General features: G+C 42.6%; 1 long non-coding RNA gene across 1 annotated transcript in view; it reads right to left on the reverse strand.

Annotated features, from left to right (window-relative positions):
* The window catches only part of LOC122559545, a 145,493-nt gene extending 133,730 nt beyond the window's left edge, over positions 1-11,763 (reverse strand). The window contains exon 1 of the long non-coding RNA XR_006314455.1: positions 11,507-11,763. This is a non-coding gene — a long non-coding RNA (uncharacterized LOC122559545). The remainder of the gene's footprint in view (positions 1-11,506) is intronic.
* Positions 11,764-14,158: the final 2,395 nt, after the last annotated feature.

The raw sequence follows: 14,158 nt of genomic DNA on the forward strand, positions 1-14,158 counted from the left end.
CAGTCTCCCATGGGGAACCTTGTCGAACACCTTACTGAAGTCCATATAAATCACATCTACTGCTCTGCCCTCATCAATCCTCTTTGTTACTTCTTCAAAAAACTCAATAAAGTTTGTGAGACATTCTTTCCCACGCACAAAACCATGTTGACTATCCCGAATCAGTCCTTGCCTTTCCAAATACATGTACATCCTGTCCCTCAGGATTCCCTCCAACAACTTGCCCACCACCGAGGTCAGGTTCACCGGTCTATAGTTCCTTGGTTTGTCTTTACCGCCCTTCTTAAACAGTGGCACCATGTTTGCCAACCTGCAGTCTTCTAGCACCTCACCTGTGACTATCGATGATACAAATATCTCAGCAAGAGGCCCAGCAATCACTTCTCTAGCTTCCCACAGAGTTCTCGGGTACACCTGATCAGGTCCTGTGGATTTATCCACCTTTAACCGTTTCAAGACATTCAGCACTTCCTCCTCTGTAATCTGGACATTTTGCAAGATGTCACCATCTATTTCCCTCCAGTCTATATCTTCCATATCCTTTTCCACAGTAAATACTGATGCAAAATATTCATTTAGTATCTCCCTCATCAGCCTTGCTGATCTTTGAGGGGCCCTATTCTCTCCCTAGTTACCCTTTTTCCTTAATGTATTTGTAAAAACCCTTTGGTTTCTCCTTAATTCTATTTGCCAAAGCTATCTCATGTTCCCGTTTTGCCCTCCTGATTTCCCTCTTAAGTATACTCCTACTTTCTTAATACTCTTCTAAGGATTCAGGTGTAGAGTTATTATGTAATGTGTATGCTGCATAGTGATAGTGTAGGGTGTATAGTTTATATTTATAGTGTAGAATGTATAGTGTATAGAGATTGTGTAGAATGTATAGTGTAGTGTGTATTGTTTATAGTGATAGTATAAAGTGTATAGTTTATAGTGATAGTGTAGACTGTATAGTTTATAGTGATAATGTAGAGTGTGTACAGTTTATAGCTACAGTGTAGAGTGCAGAGTTACCAGCTTTCAGGGCCAGCAAGACTAGATTATGGAAACAGTATGGAAACAGGTCCTTTGGTCCAACAAGTCCACACCAACCATCTGAAGAGCAACCAACCCAGATCCATTCCCCTACTATGGGCAATTTATCATGGCCAATTCACCTGACCTGTACATCTTTGGATTGTGGGAGGAAACCGGAGCACCATGGGAGGAAACCCACGCAGACACGGGGAGAATGTGCAAACTCCACATAGACAGTCGCCCGAAGCAGGAATCGATCCGGGGTCCCTGGCTTTGTGAGGCAGCAGTGCTGACCACTGAGCCACCATACCACCCTCTAACAAGTGTGGGATCATAGGCAGGAAAAAGATAGTTTACGTGAGACCAAAACTGAACAGTTCAGGTTAAATCATTAAATTTTAAGCGTATTGTTTGATACTAAAATGTCTGGAAAAAATCAATACTGGTAGTGGAATTATTCATCCTAATTAGTACAAGAGAGACAATGGTCAGTTCAGCATTTGAATGAATAAATTCAACTGTCTGCATTATTGAGTTTAAATAGAAATTTGAAAGTGCAGAAAAATGCAATTTTTATTGCTGCTCAGTTAGTATGGATTTCCATGTAAGATCTAACTGGAAGCAAATGGAAGGGTGGCACAGAGCCTCAGTGGTTAGCATTGCTGCAGGGACTTGGGCTCAATTCCACTTTTGGGCGACTGTGTGTGTAAAGTTTGCACATTCTCCCTGTGTCTGTGTGAGGTTTCCTCCAGGTGCTCGGTTTCCTCTTATAAGGATGTCAAATTGCCCATAGTGTCCCGGGGTGTGCAGAATGGGTGGATTAGCCATGGGAAAGGCAGTGTTACAGAGAATAGGGTGAGTCTCTGGAGAGGCAAAGAAATCCCTTCTTCAGGAGGCTGCAGTCCACCTGGTGCAGGGACCACCCACAATGCTGTTAAGAAGAGAGTTAATCCACATTTGTAGAAATTTGAGTAGTGCAAGTGGCAATCATCATAACAAAGAGTTCAATGCTAGATGATGTTCTGGGGTTTGTTTCCCCTTATGGGAGAGTCTCGGACCAGAGTGTATGATCTCAGAGTCAGGGTTGCCCTTTTTTTTTATAGATATTTTTATTAGAAATTTAACATTTTTACAAGTGCTCGGTTTCCTCTTATAAGGATGTCAAATTGCCCATAGTGTCCCGGGGTGTGCAGAATGGGTGGATTAGCCATGGGAAAGGCAGTGTTACAGAGAATAGGGTGAGTCTCTGGAGAGGCAGAGAAATCCCTTCTTCAGGAGGCTGCAGTCCACCTGGTGCAGGGACCACCCACAATGCTGTTAAGAAGAGAGTTAATCCACATTTGTAGAAATTTGAGTAGTGCAAGTGGCAATCATCATAACAAAGAGTTCAATGCTAGATGATGTTCTGGGGTTTGTTTCCCCTTATGGGAGAGTCTCGGACCAGAGTGTATGATCTCAGAGTCAGGGTCGCCCTTTTAAGGCAATGGTGAGAAGGCTGTTTTGTTTCTCTCTCGGTTGCGAGTGAATCTGTGGAACTCTTTACCACAGGAGGCTGTCAATGTTGGGTCAGGAAGTACATTCAAGACGGAGACAGACTGATTTCCAATTATGAAGGAAATCAAATGTGACCTGGAATAACCTGGAAAGTGAAGCCTGGTCAGATCAACCAAGATCTCATTCAGTGTCAGAACAGACTCAATGGCTGAATGTCCTCTTTCTGCTCCTAAATGGGATGGTTTTATGTTTCTGAGAGATGAGGTTATGTGAAACATAAATAATTGGGGCAATTATTTATTCCTATCTGGTGCAAGAGTGCAAAGAGAACAGTGGCCAAACCATGACTTATAAGGGAAGTTAGAGATAGCATTGGATGCGAAAGAGGCATACAAATTGGCGAGAACAAACAGTAGAGTTGAGGATTGGGAACTGTTTAAAAGTCAGCAAAGAAGAACCAAGGGATCGATTAAGACTGAGAATTACGACAGATGACCTGCAGAGAGCAATAAGAACTAACTGGAAAAGTTTCTATAGGCGTGTAAACAGAAAAATACAGGTGAAAACTATCATAGGTCCCTGAAAGAATTTATCAAGGGAAACAAAGAAATGGCTGACAAACCAAATTCGTACTATACCACTCTTAGCACTGATTTAACCCAAAATGGTACAACTGGAATGGGATGTCAGAGCATTTAAAATGGTAAGAGTGAACTTACTGACCCACTCTTCCCAAAAGTTCACCGACTGCTATTTCTACATTGGAAGGAAGTGAGAACTGCTGACGTTGGAGTTCAGAGTCAAAGAGTGCAATGCCGGAAAAGCACAGCTGGTCAGGCAGCATCCGAGGAGCAGGAGAGGCGACGTTTCAGGCATAAGCTCTTCATTATTCCTGATTGCTACATTGGAGCTGAGTCAGGTTGCCTTACAGAAAGAAGCCAGTGCCTCATTAATAAATTTAAATAGTGCTCCAATTATATAATTTGGGCCCCCATATGACCTCACAGTGTAACGTCTCCTTTGAGCAGACCCTTCACTGAACAAGTACAACAATGCATGATACTGCGGGATACTGAGGCTGCTGCTACTCGTCTTTTGCCTCCATATAAATAAAACCAGCAGTGCTAACACCCATTATAATCAATGACGCTTATTGGGATTGGAACAGGAGCAATCTGAGAGCTGAAAATTCACTTGAAAATCCAAAAGACACAAAGATCGAGTGACTCACTTACCTGCAGTTGAGTGTGCTTTTCAACATTGCGTTAATATCTCTGAGACCGCAATCCTGTCAGCTTTTACTGAGAGATGTCTTGACTTTACATGACAATGTTGTGGTCCCAATTGCACCACAGAGACAAGAATTTCAATATGGTCAAGAGATTCCTGTATGCTTACTGTGGGCTGCTGGGCCACCTCTGAAAGTTGTACTGTGTGTTGGACAGGGTTGTGTGAAAAATGCATTTTTTGCTTTAAATAACACCCGTGCACCACCACCAAATCACCTGGTTAACAAATTAAAACAAAGAACAATTTTGAAGAAATAAGACAAATAACGGTGGATACTGGTGATCTGAAACAAGTAAAACCAGAAATCACTGGAGAAACTCAGCAGGTCCAGCAGCATCTATGGACAGAAAACAGAGTTAAGAGTCCAGTGACCCTTCTTCAGAACAATTTAGGAGCAATATCTACCAGGGCAGTGCAACAATAACACAAGTGAAGGAAAGGTAGGAAGAGAGGAAAAGGAACTAAATTAAATTGAATAAAAACCAAAAGAACTGCGGATGCTGTAAATCAGATACAAAAACAGAAGTTGCCGGAAAAGCTCAGCAGGTCTGTGAAGAGAAATCAGAGGTGAACTTTCGGGTCATTATCTGCTCATTTTCTGCTCAGGGACCCTGCAGCCCTCTGGATTCAATATTGAATTCAATAATTTTAGGGCCTAAACTCTCCCATACACTAAACCTCCCCCAATCCCATACACCTGGCCTTGTTATCACATAGTCTGCCATTACACGCTACCTATTGTTCGCCACTAACAGTCTCTATTAACAGCTATCCTGCATGCTCCCTCTCCAAGGACATCTGACGATGAATGTTGAGAACGTGATGTTAAGAACACTTTTGTAACCGCCTAGCCATTCCTTTCCCAATGAATAGACAGTGTTATAACCAGATAGAAAGGCAGGAGCCAGGCTGCATCTGGAGGTAGAGAAGTCGATGTTTCAGTTGTAAGCACCTCAAGAAGGGTTACACCCGAAACATCTGCTTCTCCACCTCCTGATGCTGCCTGGCTTGCCAAGTGTTATAATCAGGGCTTGTAACTAGGTGCACCGTGAATGAATGCAAATATTTAAAGTGATGCATACCTTAACTAAACAGAAAATAATATTGTGGCAAAAGAAATATCAGTTCTGATGTATTGTTGATTGCAAGTATCATTAGCGCTAAGCAAAGTCTCATGGATGATCCAACATGAGTTATTAATTATCAGGCCATGAGTAAGTCATTCACCATACCATCAAGGTTATTTCTCGCATCTTCTCCCTCATCCAACCATAAATCTAACACAGGAATTAATGCATTTAATGGTGCACTGTATTTTTTAACTGTTTTCATGTAGTGCTAATTGAGCTGCTATGTACAATTGAAACAGGAATTTATCTTGAAGAGTGCTCAAGCTAAGGGAACAGTTCACAGACACTTATAACATCACTGCATGCAGGACCCAGGTGGAATTCTTAATTCATTATTTTATGCCATCATATTAAGCTTCTCAATAATGCAGAGTTAAGCTAGCAAGCAAAGCATTGAATTATTGCTTTGGAAAAAAATAATCTGAAGTGTATTCATTCCAGGAGTCTTCTGCAAAGATTCTCTAGCAGCCGGTGGGTTATGGTGAGGAGGGCAGTTGAAATACTCGAATGTACTCTCCCCAGGCCAAAGGGTGACGTTAGAGGAAAAAGGCTTAATGGGGAGCAGGACCAGACAGACAGACAGAGGATTTCCTCAACCAGATATAAACCGCAAAAACTTACTTCCATGTAAATAGTGTGGCAGAATCTTGTAGCCTGAACAACATGGGCTTTGGGAGATTTGTAGCAGAATCAGGTGAGAATTCAGGTGAGGTCATTCTCAACATCAGGAGAATCTCATCCCATCTTTTGATGACCTAAGAGGTAACTTTCTCGTGAGGCAATGCCAACTTGTTAATTGAGGGGATTATTGTTTATTAACAGTCCAACACATCTCACTACCATCCAGTTTTCTTGCTGAATGCACTGCGAATATGCTAGATGTTAAGAAAGCCCAACATAGAAAACAGAGCAGGTATCGGGCAATTCCAGATCGCCACGTACTCTGAAATACCTCCTTTTGTGTACAACCACACTGCATCTCACAGCACAAACCACAGGCATCAACTCCACGCACTCAACATCCATGAATATTGGCATCCAGTATTTGCCAAGTCCTTTTGACCATCGTAGGATATCACCCCTACACTGGCAAGACATGTAGAAAGCACAGATTTGTGAAGCAGGGGGTACTGGCAACCAGCATTGAAAGGCTAAAGCTGGGTCCACTTTCAATGCTTGGACTGATACCCAGCTCAAGGATTGGACCAGTCTGCATCTCAGAGTTGTTCATTTGCTTTCATTGTGTTCACTTGGCATCTACCTGCAGGCTTGTACAAACCATGCCTTGCCTTGCCATACCTCTTAGTGCATTGGTACTACAACCAGTGCAACACCTTTGCATTGAGGTGATACACAGACAGGCTGCTGGTCATAAGGGATCTGACTGGAGGTGTTTGTGGGTGTGGGGTTGTCCCACTTTGATGTACGGCACATCGGAACATCAATCCAACAGCTGCAAGAGATGCAGGTTCCCGTGTGGCAAACACACTGCACGTTTATTAAACCCAATGTCAGAAAGTGGGTGGGGACCACTCCTTAGAGCCGTCAAGAAGCAGCACCGTTGTCAGGGGATCTCAGTACAGTCAGTCATGGGCATTGTCCACTGAAAGTCCAAAGATCTGGCAATGATCAGTTGTCAGCTTGGGCCACTCACAGTCAAGAGATCTGTCCATGTACAGTCTAGAGAGTGGTCAATGGTCAGTCTTGCAGGAGCAGTGTGAGCAAACAGGGAGCTGTAAAGACAGCAGTCAAGAGTCTGGCCAGTCATGTTTAGGAGAAGGTCAATCAGAGCTCTGGGATGAATAATGTCCTGGCCATTCATCTGCTGCTTGTTCAGGAAGGTTTACCAGAGCCCTGTAATGGCAACAAGTGAATCACTGCCATAGGGCTGGGAGAAACAAAGGCGTTTGCAGAGGTAGGGACAAGGATGGTGATGTGGAGAAACTCAAGGTGTAGAGGGGTGGCTGTGGGATAGCATTAGAGGGCACAGTAGGCCACAGGAGGGGAATAGTGGTATGACCATATCCATGGCTTCCATAAAAGTTTCAAATTCATCATCTCACAAGGAATATGTTACAGTCAGCCCAAGTGAAAAGGATTGGTGTGGAGTCAAAGTCTAATGAGGTGATCACACATAATGATGTAGCTGTGAAATAGAACAGATCCAAAATCATACATTGAGGAGCAGAATGGACATCATTATGATGGAATGTTGGGATTCAAGGGGCAGGAAAGGTGGTCAAAAAAAGTTCAATGTGAGGATCCTCGCATGGGAGGGTGGGGAATGAGTGGAAATGGGTTGTCGGGGCAATGCAAGTCAAAAGGGAACATGGAGACTTTTCGGAAAGTAGATGGTGACCAGGTAGAACCCATTGTTGAGCTGTATTACTTGTCATCACTTCCCATTGTCTAGATGTTACGAGAAACTGGTTGGGTCAAAGCCCAAGTGGGCAATAATATGGGGTCCAAACTAGCTAAACGCTAGGACATTAATGGAAAACATAGAAAGTAGGTGTAAGAGTAGGTCATTTAGTCATTTAAGCGTGATCTGTCATTCAATATGATCATCCAACTCAGAACTCTGTTCCCACTTTCTCCCCATAACCTTTGATCTCTTTGGTCCTAGGAATTATATCTAACTCATTGAAATAATTCAATGTTTTGATCTCAAATGCTTGCTGTGGCAGGAAACTTTACAGACTCACCACTCTCTGGGTGAAGAAATTCCTCCTTATCTCGGTTTTCAATAGCCTAACCCATATTTGACAACATTTGATAAGCTTCAATGAGATCACCCTTTCATTCTTCCAACTCCAGTGAGTATAATCCTAACCTTCTCATGTGTCAGTCCTGCCATTCCAGGAATCAGCTTGGTAAATCTTTGTTGCATTCCCTCCATAGCCAGAACATCCTTCCTCAGATAATGAGACCCAAACTGCACTTGATACTCCAGGTCTGGTCTCACAATTGCAGCATGACATCCCTACTCCTGTACTTGAATCCTCTCACAATAAAGGCTAACATATCACTTGCCTTCTTCACCATCTGTTGTACTTACTTTCAGCAACTGGTGTACTAGGTCACCCAGGTCTCAACCTCTCTCTCCCTTTCTCAATCTATTGCCATTCAAATGATAATCTGCCCTCTTGCTACAAAATACAATAACCTTTCAATTATCCACATCATACTTGAGGGCGGCACGGTGGCACAGTGGTTAGCACTGCTGCCTCACAGCGCCAGAACCCAGGTTCAATTCCCGCCTCAGGCGACTGACTGTGTGGAGTTGTGGGAGGAAACCGGAGCACCCGGAGGAAATCCACGCAGACACGGGGAGAATGTGCAAACTCCACACAGTCAGTCGCCTAAGTCGGGAATTGAACCCGGGTCTCTGGCGCTGTGCGGCAGCAGTGCTAACCACTGTGCCACCGTACTGCCCATGGTTTGCCCACTCGCTCAACTTGTCCAAATCACACTGAAGCATCTCTGTATCCTCCTCACAGCTCACCCTTACCCTCATCAGTAACTTGGGATGTTACACATTTTGATCTTTCATCTAAATCTTTAATATATATTGTGAATAGTGTTTGCAAGCGCTGATTCCTGCAGTACCCCAATAGTCACTGTTTACCACTCAGAAAAAGATCCATTTACAATACATTTTGTTTCCTGTCTAACAACATGTTTTCTATCCATGTCAGTACCAATCCTATGCTCCTTAATTTTACAAGATAATAACTGATGTGGAACTTCATCAGAAGCCTTCTGAAAGTCCAAGTAAACCATTCCCCTTTTATTAACTCAACTGGTTACATCCTTAAAAACATTCCAGTAGGTTCGTCAAGCATGGTGAATTCATACTAACTTTGTTCAATCCCGCTATTGTTTCCCGAGTGCTCTGTTGTTAAATCTTTTATAATGGATTCTAGCATTTTCTCTACTACCAAAGTCAGGCTAACAGATCTATAGCTTCCTGTTTTTGCTCTACCTCATTTTTAAATAGTGAGGTTACACCAGCTACCCTCCAATCTGTAGGATCTTTTCCAGAGTGTGTAAAATTTTGAAATTTTGCTTCTAGAGTCATTTTCCTGCAGTACTCTGGAATGTAAATTATCAGGCTTGGTGGATTTATCAGACTTCAACCCCATCAACCTCCGTGATACCATTTCCCTACTGTGATGTATGCCATTGGAACAGAGTAGCTGGTTAATGAGATGAGTTTGGTAAGATTCTGCCAGAAAAGTCATCAGGTCTCGCAATGGAAATCTCTCCAAAGAATTCATCACAATCTGTACTTAGCCAAAAAAATGTAAGATTCAGCCCAGTATTTTCCATGTTGAACCTTAATTTCCCTTCAAGTTGGCAATGACTGTATGACAGTGAAACAGAGAATCTTTACTTTAGCAGTCGAATGATTATGTGTTCAAATTCCAGTTAGACCTCCAACCAAGTCTAAACTTCAAGTAGTAGTTTCTCCAAGACTAAATGCTCCATGTCTCAAACTGATCTGCATACAACCTAAGTATCCAGTATCATATTAAAGTTGTTTCACTTGACTTTTGACAGGCATATTCTGTCTTTCAGGTAACAGCCTTGGCTCAGGGGTAGCGTGTTTGTATTGGACTAAAGGGTTCAAGCCCCTCTCCAGAGTTCGAACATATGTTCTTAAACAGCATTATCCAGTAGAGTTCAGCATCTAGCCACAAGTATGGCTGTAATGACACTGACTTAGCGACTCTAGAAGATGTAAAAATGGCAAAGAAAACACAATCAACTCATCTTGTATGCTTCTGTTTGGAGGACTAGTGTGTTCACTTCCAATTATTATTGGTTTTCCACTTGGACCATGCTTTGATTTTAGTAGAAAAGGGCTTAGCTACATGCGTAATATGGAAAATGTAATTTATGTGCATGTATTTATTTGCATGTATGACCATCCACACCAAAATCTTGCAGTCTTTATTTTTCATCATAATTTAGGACTCTGGCGTGTATTTCTCAGTCACGGCACATTCTGGAGCAGCTTCCAGGGCTGGGAGTGGGTAGACACAGAAATTCATTCCAATTTGCCAGCATGATCCCATCCAAAGGGATATTCCCAAAGAATGGGTGAGAGAGGCGGAATAGCAATGTACACAAAAGCAACGGGTGAACCATTGTAATCAATGAAAGCCAGTTATCGGAGGCTGCCTGAAAATTTCCAGACAGCTTACATTTGTCCTAAAGTATTGGGCACTTGGCCAGCAACCTCCAGAAGACGTCCCATTGACAGACTGGGTTCTGGTCAGGAGTATGGGGCACTGCCTGTGCTCCAGACAGGCACTGAGGCCCTCCTTGCTTATCTAGCCACAAGCCCCCCTCAGATGGGTTTCCTTTCCGCAATGTTTGGCCAAACGTTGAGATCAATTTTTAATTTAATGTTTTTACAATGTGCACATACAGTGCCTCAAAACAGAGACACCCTCTCCATCTCGGCTGAGCTACAAACTTTGGCTCCTTCTGAGCTGGAGGGGTCCCTGTTGATTTTTGAAAAGGGCGGGCCAAGCCTGCAATGTGAGAGCACATGCTCCTTTCTGAATTGGATGGTAAGCTCACCCTCTAACACCCTAATTGGTAAAATCCTCAGATTGCCCAATGACTCTTTCCTAAATAGTGCAGGGTCATGACCCCATTTGACCTTCAAGGATAACATTCTGTATGAGGTTTTTGTATGAAAATGAGCGAGTAATGTGAGTTCTAAATATTTATAACATCTACAGACTGACTGTTGTGAATGTGGATTCATACAACCGAGGTGATCTCAACATGAATTCACCTGAGTAGTGGCAATCTTTAAACAGGATATCTACTCTCAGGGAGGGAGCTGTGACGCACTTTGAACTAAACTTGCTTCCAGTCATTTTAGAGATCTACCCCCTGTAGATCAATTGTTCAGAGAGCTTTCTACAAGTTTCTGAGGTCAGTACAGAATGGAAGAACAGACCAATACACCAAAATCAGCAATTCTTTTCTTGTATTTCTTGATGTGACCAGTGACTAATGGGCAGTACTGATTTGGACTGATCATCTGTGCAGAATCAATGGAATGCCAGATTGTTGAACGCACCATCCATTGGACAAAACATTCTATCAAAGTGGCACCTGCTAGTTGAGATGATTATTAAAGGTTGCTTTGTATAATTCACAAGCCAGCATTATCAACTCAGACTTAATACAAATAACAACTTTGTTGTTTGTAAAATGACTACAATATTTACTTCACCACAACAATAACTGCCTCTTTAAAAAATGACTTTTTCAAACAATGCTCTGAAAATATATATTTTTCTTTCCTGATAAAAGACTTGAGTTTATCTGGTCTCTATACAGTTCTATTTTGATCTAATTATTTTCTCAATTATTTGATTTGCTTATCTTTATTTTAATGTTAGACCACATTGTGGCTATCGAAATAAAATGTTTCAATATGTTCTGGGTGCTTTGGATGGATGAGTTCTGTAAACTAAACTAATGCAAACTGATGATCATTTCTGAAATATTTACACTTGGTACAGAGGTCTGGTTCAGCAGAATTTTACCTGAAACGTCTTCACTCCACATCGTGGTTCCACATCGTTTGTCATCATGGTGAAGCAGTCTAACTATTACCATTTGTTCCGGTATATACTACAGACAGCTCCGGAGGTCATTGAGAGAAAAGGTGACCTTGACAGAACAACATGACGTCTTTTTCTCGACATTGAAGCATCCTGCTCAGTTGAAGCCATTTGGACAATTATGTCTATGGTGACTCTGTGAACGGACTATTCGGCAGTTCCATGACCCTCAGCTTTCCTCATTGTCCAGTTGATGTAAGATAACAGCTTGTATTTATTACCACTTTAATTTACTCATTCCAGAATCAGAGGTAAATTTGAACTGGCTTTGAATCCAAATGAAGTACTTGAATAGGCTGAGATCATCAATATGTGGTTACTAGCAGGGTGCTCATGCACACAGGTCACCTGCTGAAAATAAAATGTGAGCAGAACACACAGATGGTTGATAACTGTAGTGCTGAACATATGGCAGCATTGTTTAATGATCATTAAGATATGTGTTGGGAGTCTTCATGCTCCAAGGAACCACATTAGCTTGTTCCTGTGCAATGCTCTTATACACTTCCACCATCAATCTGTCATTGTTGGCTTCTGACTGGGTTGATATAATACTCTTGTTAATGTCATTTCACTATTTCCTGCAGACTGCCTGAGGCCGGTACTATTTTGTGAGATCTGCCCTAATGCTAAACCTCCTATGGCAGGTCTTTGCCCTGACTAGCCTGGGCACTGATGTGGCAAAGCGAGACACCAATTTGTCATGGGCGATTTCCCAGAATTGCAGTGGATTTTTCTGAAGGGTTACTGATCCACTGTGTGTGTGTCTGTCCCCACCCCCATCCCAACAGCGAAAGTAAAAATACACCTCCTCATTTCCAAAATAAATGACACTCCCCCATTCATTTTGTTTTCTGCTGTGAACCTCCACTGAATCTAATTGTCATTGATTGGGAAATTTAAAAATAGCAGGCATCAGTGGGACAGGAAACAAAGCTGCTGAATTTTGGGAATTGTGGCTCTGAGACTGTAGTTATCCACTGAGTAATGCTCCAAACTAAAGCCTCAAGCATCATTCAGAATTAGCAAGGATAAAAACGTAATTAACTTGTGTCAAGGTTACTGGTCTGGGAACTATTCTTCACAGGACAGGTACACGATCAGTATAAATGTTTCCAGCAGAAAAATGGAAAATAAAGATTGCAGGTTATTATGGATATAAGTTGTTCTCTCAGACGGCAGGAGAAGTTTTATGACCAAAGATTTCCTAAACCTTCTAACGTTTGAGATCAGCTCTATTGTATATTAGAAACAAAAACAGAAACTGCTGGAAAAGCTCAGCAGTTCTGGCAGCATCTGTGGAGAGAAATCGGAGATAACGTTTCGGGCCCGATGACCCTTCCTCAGAACTGCTGAGCTTTTCCAGCAGTTTCTGTTTTTGTTTCTGATTTGCAGCAACCAATGTTCTCTAGGTTTCTATTTGTATGCTCTCCACTTGTATTCACCACCTTCCAGTACCATCCATTTCCTCCCTATGTATTCAGTTGTGCTTCCATCAGTATCCAGTGCTGCTTGATCAAAATAGTTCTGTCTCTCTTTTTTCTCCACACTGTTAATAACATCACATATTTAGCGTTTTCAAAGCAACAAACTTGATTTGTCGAAGCTTTATGAAGTATGACACTGAACCACATTGATATTCGGTCGGATAACCAAAACTTAGTCATAGAGGTAGGTTTTAAACATTGAGGAAAGTGAAGCAGAGAGGTGTAGGGAGCACTTCAGCCTAAGCAACTGATTGTCCAACAAAGCAATTAAAATTAGGGATACTCAAGAGGACAGAATTAGAGAAGCATTGATATCTCGGGACAGCACGGTGGCTCAATGGTTAGCACAGCTGCCTCACAGCGTTGGAGACCTGGGTTTGATTCCTCAGGTGACTGCCTGTATGTGGAGTTTGCACATGGTCCCGGTGGTCTGTGTGGGTTTCCTCTGGTTTCCACCCACAGTCCAAAGATGTGCAGGTCAGATGGATTGGCCTTGCTAAATTGCCCACAGCATCCAGGGATATACAGGTTAGGTGGACTAGCCATGGCGAATGCAGGGTTGTAGGGTAGATACGCTTTGGAGGGTTGATGTAGAATTGATGGGCTGAATGGCCTGCATCTACACTGTAGTGGATCTGTGACCTCTGCGGGTTGTGGAACCAGGGGAGATTACAGAGATGAGGGAGGGGTGACCATTGAAGGGATTTGTAAACAAAGATGAGAATTTTGATATCAGGATGTTATTTGGCCAGAAGCCAAAGTAAGTCAGTGAGAGGAGACAGGACTTACTCCTCCTGGTGTTAATGGCTAGGATTATGGCCCCTATCTATAATGTTGCATTGGAGCTGCAACCATTGCCACTGGGGCTGGAGTGACATTGAGAGGCATGAGTAGCCTGATCAAGTGGAAAAGGCACTGGGCTGTGCTAGGAGTGGGATTAGAGAGAACGGACCCAATCCTGTGGAAACAGGCCATTTGGCCCAAAAAGTCCACCCCGATCTTCCGAAGAGTATCCCACCCAGACTCATTCCCCTACCCTATTACTTGACATTTCCCCTGACTATCTGCACATCCCTGAACACTATGG

Source organism: Chiloscyllium plagiosum, chromosome 19 (assembly GCF_004010195.1).
Source record: "Chiloscyllium plagiosum isolate BGI_BamShark_2017 chromosome 19, ASM401019v2, whole genome shotgun sequence".
Taxonomy (NCBI): domain Eukaryota; kingdom Metazoa; phylum Chordata; class Chondrichthyes; order Orectolobiformes; family Hemiscylliidae; genus Chiloscyllium; species Chiloscyllium plagiosum.